General features: G+C 45.1%; 1 protein-coding gene across 1 annotated transcript in view; it reads left to right on the top strand.

Annotated features, from left to right (window-relative positions):
- The window catches only part of ADAMTS9 (ADAM metallopeptidase with thrombospondin type 1 motif 9), a 145,055-nt gene extending 141,653 nt beyond the window's left edge, over positions 1-3,402 (top strand). Inside the window, exon 41 of the mRNA XM_045022622.1 lies at positions 460-3,402. The gene's annotated coding sequence lies outside the window, so the exon portion shown is untranslated. The remainder of the gene's footprint in view (positions 1-459) is intronic.
- The last annotated feature ends 14,153 nt before the right edge of the window (positions 3,403-17,555 follow it).

Raw genomic sequence — 17,555 nt, 5'->3', positions numbered from 1 at the left:
AGGTCCTCAGGCTGAAGCAGCTGCACCTTAGAATCAAGGTTCCGGTTACACTTATGGTTGTGGTTCCTTGATGGCTTCCCCCATCCCGTGCTGAGTGGATCACACCATAAACCGCTTGATTCTGCACCATTACATTTCATGGGAATTTGTCAATTTTTCTTGAATGGGAGCTGGGTCAAGCTCAGGGAAAGTGTGAGACTGACTGTACATACAGAACTGTCATATGCAAACTGAAAGAGGTGGAGAAGCATGTTTTCTCTGCTTTTTTCAGCTCTTGCAACCTTAGGTGCTACCTGGAACAATAGCAGATATAACATAACATTTTCAGATGGATATTTGATTTTCGAGTTGGCGTCCTCAAGCTGTTCTGGCTCCAAGCTTTTCTGATATGAGAAATCAATGTTTCAAAAGCAAAAATAACCATCTTACTGAACCATGTAACTTATTTGTATATTTCAGGTTTTCTGAAAGCAGGGAGATGAGATGGATGAAGGATAGTGTTGCAATACCTCCGCCTTCTACTTTTGTACTTGTGTGCGTGTGTGTGTGAGTGTGTATGTATAGATATTGTATATTCTTAATGATGTAAAGTATAATATTTATGGCTGGAATTATTTATTTTGATTTAATATTTTTGTACGTAAAATGTTTATATTAAGGCTGCTTTTACTGTTTTTTGTGTTAAACCTTGCAGTCAAACCACTGCATTTTACGTACTCTACATTATATGTAGCATTATGACAAAAGTGATACTTCATTGTCACTGTACTCAGTTGTTTACTTTCAATCAGTAATTTGTCTTCTTGTTACAGGCTGCTTTGCCCTTTCAAGGTGCTACACAATTTGCATAGGGGTATTTTTGGCATTTCAGTACAATCTTTTTATAAGGAAAATAGAGCAGGTTGGGTTTTTTTTGTTTGTTTGTTTGTTTTTACTTATTAGGCAGACAGCACTAAGGGAACACATGAAGAATGAATACAGTGTTTTCTGTATTATCAGTCACTATCTTTTAGGTATATTCTTAATTTCATATGACCTCTGTGGCCAGTGCTAACAGTTGCTGGTTCGGTGCTACCACAATGTATGTATTAATTCTCTGTAGCTTTAGACCATTAGATACAGTGCCCCCATAGATAAAAGGGGGAAATGGATGGATGAGCCAATTCAGATAAACTAGAGTCTAACCCAAACCTAGGATCTCACCCTGCTAATGGGTCCAAAACTTGAAACCCATTTTTAAGGCTCACAAAACCTTGGTTACATTTTTTAAATTAGTATATTCTAATGGCATCAGCTGTGGAACTTCCTGGTTCTGTCCGGATATGGGGTGCTGGATTTGTCCAAGACAGTCTGATTGGGCCATATGATCCCATGACATGTACGCTGAAAAGCAAAATCTGCCACAAAATCGTAAGCCAAACCCACCTACTTCGCATTATGCTCCTGCCACCTTGGGACATCAAGCCTCTAAACATCATCTTGGGAGTGGGGTCTGTGAAAATGTGGGAGGGGTCATTGAACAGCCAGGACACGCTGGAAAAACATCCTATTTTACCAGACAATGTATAAGTTACTGTTCTGGGCCGCAGTAACTCAGTATCAGCAGACAGCTGCAGGGCTTCAGTGGATTTCTATACAGACAGGGCCATCTGCAAACAAGAGGGGATGAGTAAGCTTCATCTCAGACTTACAAGGTGTTTCGATCAGATCACTTTGTACGTGTCAACACCCCACCCCACTTGCACACGCTGGTTAACGTACCAGTGCATTGCTTTGCTCTTCCCCAGCAAGGCATCCGTGCTCTTTGGGTTTCTTCCATCCAGGCACAACTGATTCTGTAGTCCTTGTTCAAGAATAGCTCCCACTGGAGTCAAAGTTTGGCTGAGTAAGGACTGCAGAAGTGGTCTTTGTCTGTATGTCACCAGCCTTGCTGCCTGTTAATATAGACCATCTACCCAGAGCTCTGCAGTACATCGTGTGGTGGTGACTCTGCCACTTAGTTCTTTCCCTACAGTTTTACTAACCGTGGGAACATATTGCCCATTCTCACTATTTCGGGTGTGATCAGAAGCCAGGAACTCTCAGGAACAGTATGGAAGGGAACATCATGGGACTTTCATCAATGTGTGAAACCAAAGAGTATATCCAAAAATTTGGATAAATACCTATACTTTGAGGTGCGCATACTTACCAAACCCAACCTCAGAACCTTTTGAGATCCTGTTAACCTGCATTATACTTCAGCCATCACTAAGGAGAGCAAATGTAATCAGTTTGTTGAAAACTATAGTATCAATAAACTACGATCATAGAAACATGGGGCTGGAAGGTACCTCGATAGGTCATCTAGTTCACTCCCCTGCACTAAGGCGGGACTAATTGTTAACTAGACCATCCCGGGCTGGTGTTTGTCTAATCTGTTCGTGATCATGTCCACTGATTTGTAATCCATGCCTTTGCTAGGCTGTTATCAGCATCTTTATTCTGCCATCTAAACTTGGTCTATTTTAGAAAGAAAATTTCTAGCCTGAACCCCAGTGGGTATAAATTGGCATCGCTCTATTAAAGTCAACAAGGTTATGCCAATTTCTACCACTCAGAAACTCTAGCCTTTGCCTACTTTGTCAAATGCTGCCTAAGAATTCATGCATGTAATATTTTGGATCCAAAAAGAAGATACATTATCCCATATGCCTTTTGGCATCTTATATTTCACCAAGTAGTAGGATATGGTCATACGACAGACAGACTAATAGTTTATCACCAATCTGGGTTGTATGTATATGAGTAATTGTAATGAAATGACACCCACAATATTTTTTGAGAAAATGCCAAAAATACCATTTCAAAGTATGTTTTATTTTAAAAAAACAGGGTGAGGGGGAAGAGAGAGAGTAGCTATGAAATTGTGATTTTGTGATAACTACTCATCATTAAAGCTTCTGTCCTGTAGGGAAAAAGGGAAAATTGCACTAACTTTAGGAGAAAAACAATGGTGCTCAATTAATGTTTAGACAGTGCAGGCTGATTTTATTTTCTGTAATGAAGTGACTGAGTATTTATAAAAAAGAAATATTATTTAGACCTGTATGCATTCCTTTCTACCATGTTGTTTAATAACCACTGGCAACAGAGGCAAGAGAAACCTAAAATTATGAAATAAAATGTAAGGGAATTATTTATAGTTACTTATCTTTAGAATCACTGGTAGATTTAAATAAGTTAGAAAGAAAAGGTGGGGACCACTGAGATATTAGTACTTGTGAAGTAAATATAATTATATTTTTTGCTGTACCAATGCCATTATTTTTCTAAAAATTGTTTTTTTCCAAGCACTTTCCTGTACAAGGTTATTTTTTTCTTTTCTTATCACCAAAAGGAAATGAAAAGATCTGTAGCATATGCATTTGTGGTCTTTCTTTGCCATCATCGCAGCTCACTACCTGCGCGCTATTGTAGAGACCAGAGACTTTGTACACATGGGAATAATTCATTGCTGATCAAAGTGAATGTTCCACTAACATCTCTTTTCCCAAGCTTCTGATTGCTGGAGTTCTTCAGTGCAAAGCAATGAAGGAAACCTACGAGACGTAATACCACATTATCAAAAGTTTCAGAAGGTAGGAATAAGGTGAAATATTATGTGTCACATCCTCCGCTGGTAGAAAAAGAGTAGTAGCTCCAGTGAGGCCTACGCTGATTTAAAGAGTTAATCAAAAATGGATGTTGTTTGGAAGGGGGGATGGTACAGGAGTTAGAACACTACACTGGGATTGGGAGAACTGGCTTCAAGTTCCTGTTCTGCCACAAACAACCTGTGCGACCTTGGGTCAGTCACTTAGCTTTTCTGTGCCTCAGATCCTCTATCTGTAGAATGGGGATAATAGTACTGCCCTGCCTCACAGGGCTGTTGTGAGGATCAATCTGATAAGGGTCGGGAGGGACTCAGATAGTGGGTGATATATATGTACCTTATATAGCACTATGAAAAGCTAGATGAATATTAAATATGTAAGGAAGTCTGAACACAAGATAAAATTGGGTTCAAGGCAGGGAGATTTCATAAGAACATCCTACAGGAACGTTACCAAGCAATGATACATTCCACCAAGAATACTGTATCTTAGGGTTTGTCTATATGATATGTTAGTCTGCACCAGAAGGGTGTACGTTTTAGTCTGCAGAACTGTGTCACTCACCAACCAGCCCGTGTGGGCCCTGCTGGCATGCACTAAAAATTCCCGTGGGCTGTTTAACGTAGAACTGTTAGAAACAGGTCTATGTTAACATGCAGTAGGGAACTTCTAATGCACGCCAGCAGGGTCCACGCAGGACAGTTCGCAGCCTGTTAGTGCAGACTAAAATTTACACCCTTCTGGTGGGACTAATGCTCTATGTAGACAAGCACTAATAGATTCCCCAACCTGCTTGAAACTGGTGGGTATTCACTTGGCACAGCTAAGCCATGCCTCTGCTGCCACTAGTAGTGTACTCCTGGGGGAATTCTGCATCACTGCACATGCACAGAATTCATGTCTCCCGCAGCTTTCTTTGCTTCCCTGCAGAAAAATGACTTCTGATGGCAAAGCAAAGGGAAGCTGCAAGAGCAGTCATGTGCCCTCTCTGGCAGCACGGGCAGGTTGGCTCGGGTGCCCAGAGCAGCTGGTAGAGACTTAAATCACTGCCAGGAGGGGGTGAGCTGGGCAATCAAGCAAGCTGTTGCAGCAAGCTCGGCATGGAGGGGCAGGGCTTTGGGGTGTTTCTGAGGCAGTAGGCATAGGGCAGGCTCTGTCCCCTCAGGCAGAGCAGAATGAAGCAGCCTGCCTGCTTAGTGAATTGTTCCCATTGTATTTGTGAATTCCCCCATGAAATGCTGGTTAAAAGACCTAGAGAATGTCTGGTCCTTAATCTACTGGTGTATACCTTGTAGGAAATATTACCATATAAATTAGTATTCCCCCTCTCTTAGGGAATTGAGATTTGTTTGCTTAGCCGGGGAGTATACAGCAATGCCGGGGTCTCATACAGAACATGCACTAAGATGACCACCATGTTGGCATCTCCGGAAGCACCAGCATGTTCCTTATCCCTTGAGGCTGTTAGGGCTCAAATCTGGTAGGTGTTGAGCACTCTGACTCCAGTCCATCGCTTGCACACATGCTTATTTTTGAGCACGAGTTGTCTCATTGAAGTCAACCACCGCAAGTGAAGCGTGTGCTTCAGTGCCTGGCTGGATGGAGGGGCTGCAGCACTCAGCACCTTGCAGAATCCAGCTCTTGCTTCTGGACTGTTCCATCTCTTGCAGGGTCATCTTGAGGAGGTTGGATTGGGGGCTGGTTGGCATGTGGTGGCAGGGGATAAGAGTGAGACAAAGCTTACTTAGATGGTAAGCTCTGTGAGACAGGCACTGTCTTTTGGATATATGTTTGCACAGCATCTGCCACAATGGGGACTTGGTCCATGACTGGTGCTCCAGGATGCTATGATAATGCAAACACTACTAATAACGATTAATAACAGAGCTGCCTTTGATGGGGTGGTTGTACCCTGCCCTTTTCATCAGCAAGGGGAAGAAAGGGTTAACAGACTCTCTGCAGGGAAAAGGAAAAGCCCTGCCATACCCCAAAGGCTGCTGCAAGCTGTCATCACAGAGGAGGGACGAGACATTGGAGTTTTGCAATTGACTTCAATGGGGCCAGGATTTCACCCCAGATCTTAAACCGCCCAAAATCATCTGTGATCGGCGCTCACAGAATTGGTGCACAGCTAAGAATTTGTCAACAAGCAGGATGTCTCCTGCATCACTTCCATGCCTATGTGTTCAACATAAATATTTCATCCATGCCATGGCTTCGTTGATCTCTTGTGTAACACAGCTACTTTGCATCTGTTCACTTCCTGCGCGAATGCTTTTTTTCTCCTGCTTTTAAATGAGAGTAGTATGTTCTATCGATCCGGGAAATCACTACTCGGAATCCTGTGGCCAGGTGTGGTGTGCACACTTTGGACAATTGGCGAGAGGTCAAAGAGTTGCAAGAATGATTTGAGGTCGGGTAGATATATGCTACAGGGCCAGACTTAAGGAGCCATCCCTATTTAGCTTATTAATATTATTTGTTTATTATCGTAGTGTCTAAGGGACAACCAAGAGTGGGGCCCCATTGTGCTAGGCTCTGTACAAACACAGGAACTCACTGTCCTGGCCCTGAAGAATTGACAATCTAAACGGCGTCTCTAGCTGGCCTCTTTGCAATTTTATCCCAAAGGCCAAATTGGGGAGCAGAGGGAAAGCACCTCCAGGGTCCTACTGCCCCCAGAGTGTGTGGGTGTTGCGGGGGGCCCTTCCCCGCACAGTTCTGGGTCCACAGCAGTGCGGGGGGAGGGAAGGCTCTGTCTGGGCCCCATCTTCCCCCTCCACCCAGTGCAGCCATTGCTGCTTCTGCCCCTCCTAGTTGGACTCTAGATAAATAATAATACTAATTGGAGATATACCCATCTCCTAGAACTGGAAGGGACCTTGAAAGGTCATTGAGTCCAGCCCCCTGCCTTCATTAGCAGGACCAATTTTTTGCCCCAATCGCTAAATGGCCCCCTCAAGGATTGAACTCCCAACCCTGGGTTTAGCAGGCCAATGCTCAAACCACTGAGCTATCCCTCCCCCTCTCATCCTGCTCATTAGAAGGCCCTTTTGTCTAGCAGACAACAGCACAGAAATTCAAACTGGAAATATGACTTGTTAACAGTGAGGGTAATTAACACGTGGGACAGCTCACCAAGGGACATAGTTGGAGTTGTTACAGCAAGACTGAAGGTCTGTCTAAAAGACAGGGGTGGTGCCAGCCTCTTCCTGGTGGTGGTGGGGCTGAGATGGGCCTTAGCCCCCCCCCTTAACATGAGGCTGTGCCTCGGAGGCCCTGCTCCTCCTCTCCACCCCCCAGGCCTCGCCCCCACCCCCTGGCCAGGACAGAGGCCAGAAGTCAGAGCCAGGCAGTACGTGGCACTGGCTGCTTGCAGGGGGTAAGAGCTGCCTGGGCAGGGAGACCCAGTCTGGGACTAGCAGAGCCCTCGTGGCACTCAGGGAGCAGGGCCCAGGAGCCTGGGCTGGAGTGGGTCAATCCAGGCTGCTGTGGGGAGCCCCAGACCCTCCACCTGTCCTGGATGGTGTGCCCCAGTGGGTGAGGACACAGGCCGGGGGCTGCTCTCAATCACCACTACCCGGGCTTCACTGCTGGAGCTGGGTGCCTGGCCAGCAGCCGCTGCTCTCTCCGCTCTGCCTTCAGAGCTGGGCAGCTGGAGACCGGCGGCTGCTACAGGGTAGCTACAGGGGGGCTAAGACAAATGTTGGGATGGTTATAGCCCCCCACAAGATCCCCCCCCCCAGAGCCGCCCCAGCTAAAAGATACACTCTTGTCCATTCAAACGTTGTTGGACTCAGGAGTGTTTACCTGTATTGTGTGGGACAATGAGTCTCTCCATTGCAGAAATTCCTAGGTGAGATTCTCTGGCCTGTGCTACCCAGGAGCTCAAACAAGATGATCATTGTCACCATTCAGAGCAACGGCACCTGTATTTTCTCTTGCGGTCCAGCAAAGGCATCCGCTCGCAGGCTTTCAGCTCCCCAGCCGTCACCTCTCTTGGGCAGAGATACGTGTCTCATTCTGCATCCTGACTAGGGTATTTCCAGGCTGCACAGCTCCCGGCCTACACTGTGATAACCCCAATAAGGTTGTCTACCTCAGCAGGCCTGCTTTGCCTTCTCTAAAGTTACCACATACCCTTTTCTAAGCAAGCACACTTATTCTTAAGGTGAAAGCAATACAGAGAAAACACATGGAGAACAATAAAAGAACCTACACATATGCCAGTACAGTAAGTCCTTCCTTAAAGTTGTCCCAGTTAACGTCGTTTCGTTGTTGATCAATTAGGGAACATGCTCATTTAAAGTTGTACAATACTCCCTTCTAACGTCGTTTGGCAGCCGCCTGCTTTGTCCACTGCTTGCAGGAAGAGCAGCCCCTTGCAGCTAGCTGGTGGGGGCTTGGAACCAGGATAGACCAGCAGCCCCCTATCAGCTCCCACTATCAGCTTCCCGCTCCCCTAAGTTCCCTGTGCAGCAGCTGTCAACAGGCTAGCAATTGCAGCTATCCCTCCCCCTACTGCCATGTGCTGCTACTGCCATCTGCCTTGGAGCTGCTCCCTGAGCCTTCTGCTTGCTGTGCAGAGGGGAGGGGAGAAAGACAGGGGCTAATATCAGGGTGTCCTCCTGCACCCCACTTACCCCATCTTCCATAGAGCAGGGGGGACACACAACAGGGCTCAGGATGGAGGGAGCTTGCTGGCAGCAGCTGCAGTCTCAGCAAGCTGATCTAATTAACAAGGCAGTGTACTTAAAGGTAAAATGCACATCTCTCTCTCTCACACATACACACGGTGTGTGTCTCTGTCTGCAATGCTGTCTCCCCTCCCTCCATTCCTGCGGCCTTGTAGAGTGTGAGAGTTAACCCTTGAGGGCTCAACCAATTGCTAGTTCATTATTTAGCAGTTAGGCATTCCCTGGGAAATATCCCACCCTCTGACTCCACCACCTCAACCAAGCTTCACAATCATCATCACTGTGTACCAGTATTAAATTGTTTGTGTAAAACTTATAGTGTGTGTGTGTGTATATATATAGAGAGAGAGAGTCTGGTGAAAAAAATCCCTGGAACCTAACCCCCCCACCCCAATTACATTCATTCTTATGGGGAAATTGGATTCACTTAACATCATTTTGCTTAAAGTCACATTTTTCAGGAACATAACTACAATGTTAAGTGAGGTGTTACTGTATGTTTTTCAAAGATCACCCCAGCGTCAACAAGGGCTCTGGCAGCTGACAGTCCTTCACATCCCACCGAGTGTTTTTTTGTGGTTACAAGCTCAAAACTGCCTTGGGTGAGAACAAGCACATCCATGAATCTGTGAGGAGCACACCCATGATCTGTGAGGCCTGCTCTACATCTGAAACTTAGGTCAATCTGGCTACGTTGCATAAGGGTGGGAAAAACTCACACGCCCCCCGAGAAATTTAGTTAAGCCAACCAAAGCCCCGGTGTAGACAGCACTAGGTTGACAGAAGAATTCTTCCATCAACCTAGCTACCACCTCTGAGGGGGATTTACTGCAGCCATAGAAGAACCTCTCCTGTTCTACTGCTGTAGCAAGTGTCTACACTACTGCGCTACAGTTATGTAGCTGAAGCTGTGTCACTAGCATCTCTAAGGGAGACTTGTCCTCAGTCACGTCTTTATACTGTTTGGGTCTTCGATCCCTCCTCATGTAACAGGTGGTCAGCAGACAAAAGGGCCTCTCCTCAGGGTGAAGCTTCAAAGGGCTCAGTCCAGAGGTAGGAAAATTGCATTTCCACACTCCCTTCCAAGTATTTCCTAGGAAACCCACGTAACTCTAAAAGTTCACATTGTTTCAAATAGGCCTTTGAAGCTTATAACTTCCCAGAGTTTACATTAGTCTGCTCTCCTCCCTAGAGATGTTACATACAATCCCACAATACTACACAAATATTTGCCTTTTTAATACAGAGAACGTCTACAATACTGCAACTTCATTCAGTAAGGTTTAATTTAATTCACTGAGGCTGGTCCAGGCTATTGCATAAAATCGTCATAAACGTCACAATCAAAACAGTCTCTGAAAATGGCCCTATTTTTCCTGAGTGACAAGGTGGGTGAGGTAATATATTTTTCTGGCCCAGCTTCTGCATTTTTGCATAAGTTTAGTCATCTTAGAGCTAATTTTAAACTGTGGTATGTTCATACTGTAGTCAGTTGAATAATGTCTGATAGAACATTTTTCCATCCGAAATATTGTTGAAATTGAAACTTTCTGCAGGAACATGTTGATTTTGGTGAAATGTCACGTAAAAGAAGTTGAAATGAGGTATTGTGAGAAGGGTATTTGACCTTGTAGGGATGAAATATTTCACTTTTTCATTTTGAAATTATTTTGTTTCAAAATTGTTCACAGTGTTGTAGTAGCTGTTTCAGTCCCAAGGTATTAGCGAGACAAGGTGGGGGAGGTACTATCTTTTATTGGGCCAACTGCTGTTGGTGAAAGAGACAAGTTTTCAAGCTACACTGAGAAGCAGAGCTCTGTGGAGCTCAAAAGCTTGTCTCTTTCAGCAACAAAAGTTGATCCAATAAAAGATAGTACCTCCCCCACTTTGTCTCTTGTTTTAGAAATGTATTTCATTTTAGATTCGATTTTAAAATTTTATTTGATAATTTATAAAGTCAGAATCAGAAAAAAAATTGTGAATTTATCAAAACAACAGTTTGCTTGGCTAGAAATGAAATTTTGCTAGAAATTTCCAATTTCTTTGGTTTCAAATTTCAAAATTGCAGAATTGCCCATGAAACAGAAATTCTGGTTCCCACACAGCTTCACTTGGAAGTATCACTTCTAAAATGTTTGGACATACGATAGAATCAATGTGCACAAGATTTCTTTCCAGATTGCATCTTAAAAGCCAAAATAAATCATATATAAGCATGTATCAAACTCTGTTTAAAATTTTACCTCTCTCTAATGTAAACATTGATTCCTATACCCAGTAGCTGTTCCTTTAAGACAAAATCTAGATGGGGTGCAGTGCACATATGGAAGCATTGATTAGGCAAGTGGCAAGCTGTGACTTAATGGTGAAAATGGACAATCTTAAGGTCCTGGTGTTATCAAGGCACTTGCATGTGCCTAACCTTTAGCATGTGAAGTCTATTCACTTGCTCAAATCCGTGCCTGGCTTGAATCAGAGCCTACAATGATATCAAACTACAACTAATTAGGCATTTGTTAGTGGTTGGTGTATAAAAGTATTCATCTTTGACAAGAAAGCTAGGGACAAAACCCAGATGTCTAAAGAGTAATCCCTGCATGCAAAGTCCTTGTGTGTCTGTGATTGTGGGTAGGGTTACACATGTATTCTTCCTTAAATAAAAATGATTACTTGGCTCCATTCATATGTTCATCATTTTCATCATCCTTCTATAATCTTTAACTACACTTCTGATGAACAATTAAATTAATCAGGTTTTTGCCTCATTGTCCTATATTAATCCAGGCTTGCTAGCTGCTAACCTTCTTTGAAGCTGCTGCTCACTGCTGGGTTTTTTGCACTACACAGAAGGGAATATTTTAAGTAAAACTCATTAATTGCTCTCACTTGGTGTAGCAGAGAACGATGGTTGATTTCATGGGAACACCTTGCCACCCCAACAGCAAGAACTAACCTGTGCCAATATTCCCTATTTTGCAAGGATGTCTGAGCGGGAAAACCTTAGTAATCGCACAGATTCGGCACCAGCCTTTCTCAGTACTGGAGATTGTCCCAGTCTCCAGAAATACTTTTAAATGCAGAAACACAGTGCAGATTACACCTTTGAATGGTAAATGTAAGAATACTGGCATGACAATTTACAAATACTGTGTGAGATTGTGAACTTTCTGTATGCAACGCTTGAATTAGTGGGGGTGGGAGTGAATTTTCATAGATCCCAAGGTCCAGAAGGAACCTCTGTGATCATCTAGTCTGACCTCCTGTAGAACACAGGCCAGAGATCTGCCCCAGAATAAGTCCTACAGCAGAGCTTTCGAAAAACATCCAAACTTGATTTAAAAATTGCCAGTGATGGAGAATACACAACAGTCCTTGGTTAATTGTTCCAATGGTTAATTACTCTCACTGAGGGGTGGAAATAAGGGGTGGAGATAAGAGGTGGGCCCCCTTCTTTTAGGAACTACCTCATTTCTGTCTTGTGGCCCCCTTACTTCCCACTACTGTTTAAATTAAAGTGAGCCACTTGGCATTTAGGGGGCCCCTACTTTTCCACATAATTTAAGCACTCTCTGTACGTGTCTTTAGCAAGCTGCAGATTCTCTCTTGTCCTTTCACCTCTGTGTTGGGCTGAAATCCCAGGGGGTGGTGATACAGGGCTGACACCAGAGGGCCCTTGCATTGGAAAGCTCCTCTAGTCAAATACAAACAACCTAGAGAATACCCTGGCTCACACCAAAGAGAAACAGTTTGTCAGGGGAGAGGTTGCCCAGCAATGAAGTCACCTGGTCAGGGTCTGTGATCACCTGAGGAAGGTGAGCTGGGAGTCACCTGACCAAGTTTATAAAATGGAAGGCTTCTCTGTTTGAGAGCTTTTGCCATTTTTGCCAGCTCCAAGTAGAGGCATGAAGCTGTGGGGGACCCTGCCTACCTAAACTCGGATAGTCCCCAGGGAAAGGTAAGCTAGAGTGAGGGTCCTTGTGTGCAGGGTGTTTGTTGTTTTCTAAATGATCTGGTCTCTGTTGTGCTTTAGGTCTTCAGGAAAGAGCAATGGTGCTTTAGAATCCTGTGCAAAGTGTGTGTGTGTGCGCGTGTGCTCACGCTCACTCCAGCTATCTTACAGCCCTTGAGGAGTTGAGCTGTAGACCCAGAGTTCTGGGAGTGGGTGTGTTTAAGCAATGGGGAAATCTGGGAGTCAGCACTGTTACCAGGGTTGAGGTTGTTGGACTGTGGAGGGCTCAGCTGCCAGGATGGAAAGCGGGCTAGAGGTCCTGCACCCCGAACGTGTGCTGAGAGATCCCAAGGCAGCAGCAGTGCCTGGACTTGGAGGCTTAAAGCACATAGATTCAGCGTTTGGATCTCGTCACAGCAGTCTGGTGAGTGGCCAGGAGTTAGAGTGGTTAATCAGGTATGGTGTATATATAATCCACTAGTGAGTGTGTGTTACAGACTTCCCTCTGTGGCCAGTCCAGAGGATCTGAGTCTTTTATAGCTCCAGCTAGAGAGCTTTAGCTCAAGCTTGTGGCAGTTCATGCTTTTCGGGAACACCCTGCTTCATTCCATGGTGTTGGCCAAGCTGGTGGCCATCATATAAATACATGTCATGTCTCTTGTACTACAGTCTTCACGTTATGCCAGACCTTTACAGCATGGGCCAGATTTTCAATGTTAGGAGCATGCAACTGATCGCATTCATTTGCACATACCTGGCTTCCATGCACATCTACCCAATGTGGCCATTCAACCAGGAACGGTTGAGCATTAGAAGTATATAGCTGCATGTACATAGCTACATGGGCCAGACTTTGAAAATTTGGCCCTACGTGAGATAAATTCAGATGCAAATGAAATGTTGCTGTTTCAGCTGAACTTGCAAATGCTTAACTGAACTCACAAGTAATAAGCCAAGTGCACTATGCCCCAAATTCTCTGCCAGTGTAAATGGGTGCAAATTCATTGACTTCAATATGCCAGCAAAGAACAAGAAAGTAAATTTGAACTTTTCTCTACAGGAGTGGAGACTACAGTGTCCTTTTCCTACAACTTTCAGCTCCCACAGAGCCTCTTGCTGTTACTATAACACAATTAATTCATCTGCCACTACATCCACGATACTTCCCATGTATGTGACTCCCCCAACTCCACCTCCAGGGAAAGTCTTAGATTTGCCTTCTCTCATAAATACAGAGAGAAGGGTAGCATAAAATCCCTCCTTGGCAGCTGTACTTAATCGCCTAACTTGTAAGGGGTTAAGTAGTTCAAATAACCTAGTTGACACCTGACCAGAAGGACCAATGAGAAAAGAAGATACTTTCAAATCTGGGGGGCGGGGGGAATTTGTTCTCTCTCTTTTTTTTTTGTTTTGTTTTGTTCCCTCTCTGGACAGAGAGAGAAGCCAAGCAGCCAACATCTCCTGAAAATATACCTGGAATAATCCATCTAAATTCACAGAAGTTGTAAGTAGGGCAAGGAAATGCATTAAGTTATCTTTTGTTTTGGTTTGTGAATTTTCCTATGCTACAGAGGTAATTTTATTCCTGTTTTTGTAACTGTGAAGCTGAGCCAGAAGGGAATCCTCTGTGTTTAAAATCTTTTTATTACCTGGTAAAGTTACCTTCCATCCTGATTTTGCAGGTGTGAGTCTTTTACTTTTTTCTTTATAATAATGTTCTTTTTTAAATAACCTGATTAATTTTCAGTGTCCTGAAGACAGAGTCTGGTCTGTGCCCACATTGCTCAGGCAATTGGTTGGTATATTATTCTCAAGCCTCCCCAGGAAAGGGGGTGAAGGAGTTTGGGGGGATATTTTGGGGGGATAGAGATTCCAAGTGACCCTTCCCTGAATTTGTGTATAAATCACTTGGTGGTGGTGGCAATAGTGTCCAAGGACAAGGAAAGGAAGTTTTAACCTAAGCTGGTAGAATATAAGATTAGGGGGGCTTTCATGAGGGTCCCCACATCAGTAGCCTAGAGTTCAGAGTCGGGGGTAACCCTGACACCTTCATTCCCTCTTGCCTGGTCTGCTGACTCTTCTTCCTTCATGGATTTCCCCATATACCATATCTGTGTAAACACAAACATCTTTCAGAACAACAAAAGCTGTACAACAGGATCAAGCAGTGTCATGACTCACGGTACTGCTGGCTTCCAAGCCAAGTAACTTTTCATCTTCCAACTAAGATGAAAATTTAGCTCATTATTAGGCCAGCATGCACTTGTTTCTGATACCTTCCTTTGAAATGACACTGGCATTTGCAAACTCTGCTGATCAAATTGCAGCAGTCCCTTTCAATCATCTTAGGAAAGTGCTTCCAACCAGGGCCGGCTCCAGAGCCCAGCGGGGCAAGCACCCGCCTGGGGCGGCCCTTTCTCGGGGGGGCAGCAGGCTGGGCCGGCGGACCTGCCGCAGTCATGCCTGCGGGAGGTCCACCGGAGCCCCGGGAGCAGCGGACCTCCCGCAGGCATGACTGCGGACGGTTCGCTGGTCCCGCGGCTCGGCTGGACCTCCCGCAGGCATGCCTGCGGCAGCTCAAGCGGAGCCGCCGGATCAGCGAACCGCCCGCAGCTGCGGGAGGTCCAGCCGACCCGCGCGACCAGCGGACCCTCCGCTGTCATGCCCGGGAGGTCCGCTGCTCCCGCGGCTCGGGGGCGCCTCCCGGGCATGACTGCTTGGGGTGGCCAAATTTGTAGAGCCGCCCCTGCTTCCAACAACCCCTATCAGCGTCCACAGATTTGTGCTGTGTAATAGAAAACAAACGATAGGTTTTTCCAGAGCTAGTTCATTTCTGTGGTTGTTGGTGTAACTGAAATGAATAAGAATGCATGCTAGCACCGTGGAGGGCCTCTTAATTATCTGACCTTACTAGGCTGATAATTGCCTTCTCCTTAATGAGTTTATTCCTGTATTGGGGAAGATGTGTGAGAAGATTTTATTCTGACACATAAATTGGGGCACTTTGATTTCACGATTTGGTTTTTCATTTGACAAAATGAGTTTTCTGGGTCTTTTATATATGGTCGAGTGCAGTGCTTCTAGCAGGTACATCAGCTCAACTAGATACTTGCCTAGTTTTATAACAGGCTACATAAAAAGGACTAGCGAAGTCAGTGCAAACTAAAATTTCATACAGACAACGACTTCTTTATATTATATTATATTATATTATATTATAGCAGTGTTTCTTAATCTGGGGGGGAGGCGTGATTTATTTTATAATTATATGGTAAAAAGGAGAAAGTCAGCAATTTGTCAGTACTAGTGTGGCTGTGACACTTGTCTAGTGGATAAGGCATCGGCGTGGATGTCAGGAGACCATGGGGCTATTCCCACCTCTGCCTCTGAATTCCTGTGTGATGTGGGTAAGTCACTTGAGCTGTGTACGTCTCTGTTTCCCCTCCCACCCTTTGGCTGGCTCATCAAGTCAGACTGTAAAGTCTTTGGGGGAAGAGAGTGTCTCTTGCTACGTGTATATACAGCACCTAGCACACTAGGGCCTTCACATGCTAATGTAACGTAATCATCATAACCAGGATCTAATGACTATTGCATTACGAACTTCTTCTTTGAACTGGATGTCAGGCCCACTGGTTAATGGGTTTCAATTCACAGCCCAGCAAACACCAAGTTCCAAGCTAACCCACCTTTGATTCTTTATATTTTGCGTTTCTGAATATAAGTGACCTAAACATGTTCAAATTGTCTCACAAAAATTATAGATTGAAAACCCGGCACTGCACTGCATTGCGCATCAACAAAATGTAGGCCAAGAGCTTCCAAACGGGCTAGACCATACGCCCTTATTTAAGCACCTTAGAGGCCTGAATCTTAAAGGTAGCTCCCACTGAAGTCACATCACTTATTTAGGAGCAGGAATAATGATTTAGGAGCCTAACTTGAGGCTCCTGTATTTTTGAAAGTCTTGGCCATAGTACCACTGCGGATCCACAGGATCGGAGCTATGCCCCGGCTTTTAAACAGTCTCTTTAGAGCAGGGGTGGCCAACCTGTGGCTCTGGAGCCACATGCGGCTTTTCAGAGTTAAAATGTGGCTCCTTCCCCCCAGAGCCTCCTGCATGCCACAAAACAGCTGATCAGGAGAGGCTGCCAGTGGGTAGGAGGCGCTGGGAGCAGGGGAAGGAGCACTGAGGCGGGGGCTGCTGACGTATTACTGGGGCACTCTGGTATACACTGGTAAATTCTGGCTCCTTCTCAGGCTCAGGTTGGCTACCCCTGCTTTAGAGGAATCCCTTCAGCGTGCTGGGTCCCCAAGGGGTCCCACTCTTCCTTCATGGTAGGCCACTCAGCCTTACCTGGCTTCAGCACTCCTTCATGCCATGAGCTCAGCCAATTGAAATAGACGCCTGGCTAGAGACTGCACTCTTCAGGGACTGATGCGCTGCACCAAGTGTTTGCAGAACGGTCGGATTGATTAGGCAACTGTAACACAAGGTCGGAAGTCCTTAGGTTAGCATAGAGGAATCAGCATTAAGACATAGGCCATCTGGCCAAGCCATAGCGATCCACCAGCCAACATTTCAGGCTCTGTCTCTTTTCTGACCTCTTTGGCAGTCCCAGGCTCTTCCAGAAGCTCATTCTTTATCCTTGGCGTGTCACCTCTCAGTCCTTTGTTCTGAGCTGGTCTCTGGACAGCTTCCCAGCTGAGAGGTCAGAGGGAAACCTCCTTCCTTTGGATTCTGGTTTCCTAGGTGTTCATGTTCTGGTCACTGAGGCCAGCTGTTGTCTCTTTTCTGCACTGATTGCGTTGTTTTCAGAAGGTTCCATCTGGTTCCTTAATGACTCATTCATTGCAGCTAGACAGCAAGGCAACGCCCACCTCTTATGCCCTGCACAGCCCCCCAAAGCAGACTTAACTCTTGAATCCCCCACTGGGTGGCCATTCAAATTATATAGGGAAACTGAGGCACAAGTAGGATTCACAAGATTATTACAAAAAATTCCCACTTCGTCACACGTACAAAAGGAAAAAAAAGTTTCTGAAATACAGCGCTTCCTTAGAGTAACGTATTCCCTTCTGTTACTCCCACGTTTTCCAAAAAATCAGGGAGAACAGTCTGTATGCTAAGTACATTTGGTTACTGCCTTGAAAAACATACTGTGTTTTATTCCTAATAGGCAGGCAGGGAGCAGAGGGAAAACCGCCAAGAGGATTAAAAAAATTGCAAGATTAATTTGAGGCACTGAATAAAGTGACTTTGGCTCTTCCATT

Source organism: Mauremys mutica, chromosome 7 (genome assembly GCF_020497125.1).
Source record: "Mauremys mutica isolate MM-2020 ecotype Southern chromosome 7, ASM2049712v1, whole genome shotgun sequence".
In the NCBI taxonomy this organism is placed as follows: Eukaryota; Metazoa; Chordata; order Testudines; family Geoemydidae; genus Mauremys; species Mauremys mutica.
The sequence above is the reverse complement of the archived record's forward strand: the minus strand, read 5'-3'. Positions and strand labels throughout refer to the sequence as shown.